Source organism: Trachymyrmex cornetzi, unplaced genomic scaffold, assembly GCF_001594075.2.
Source record: "Trachymyrmex cornetzi isolate Tcor2-1 unplaced genomic scaffold, Tcor1.1 scaffold180, whole genome shotgun sequence".
NCBI classification, from domain to species: Eukaryota; Metazoa; Arthropoda; class Insecta; order Hymenoptera; family Formicidae; genus Trachymyrmex; species Trachymyrmex cornetzi.
In genome coordinates, this window is record NW_017296419.1 from 39,639 (window position 1) to 40,285 (window position 647).

Consider the following 647-nt stretch of genomic DNA (forward strand, 5'->3'; position numbering starts at 1 on the left):
ATTTATTGAGTTAACACTTTGACTGTGACAATGTATTCGGTTTGAACACTCCCGTGTTATAAGCATAATAAATAAAGAAGATAAAATTAGTGTGTGGACGGTCAAACCGAATGCAGTAGTATTTCTGAGGATATTGAGACTGGTCTCGATCTCTTTTATTATTGGTACGGAGATCGTAACGAAAACTTCGTAATCAGACCGAGATCGAGACTGAGACAGTCTCGTCTTGTCGAGACAAAACCGAAACATTAGAACGCAGCTAATAATATCATGATTGAAAGTAAACTTTAATTATACTTACATACTCTTACAATTACAAATTCACGTGTCGTAATAAATTGTAATATGTGTTTATACGTGACAATAATCTGTCAGCGTTATGCACGTATAATGTAGGTTAGCTCGTATAACCTAAAGATGCGCATGAGCACGATGCACGATAAACCGATTTCCTAAATCGTACCGGTACGATGTAGGAAACCTTGTGGTGGTACGATTTAGGAAACTTAATCGATTTTATAAAAATATTTATTTAATCTTTGTAATGGATGTATATCAATGAATGTAAAATATTCTACAATAAACTTTCTTTTGTGAAAATATAACAATTCAGAATAAAATTATATCATTACATTACTATCGGCTAT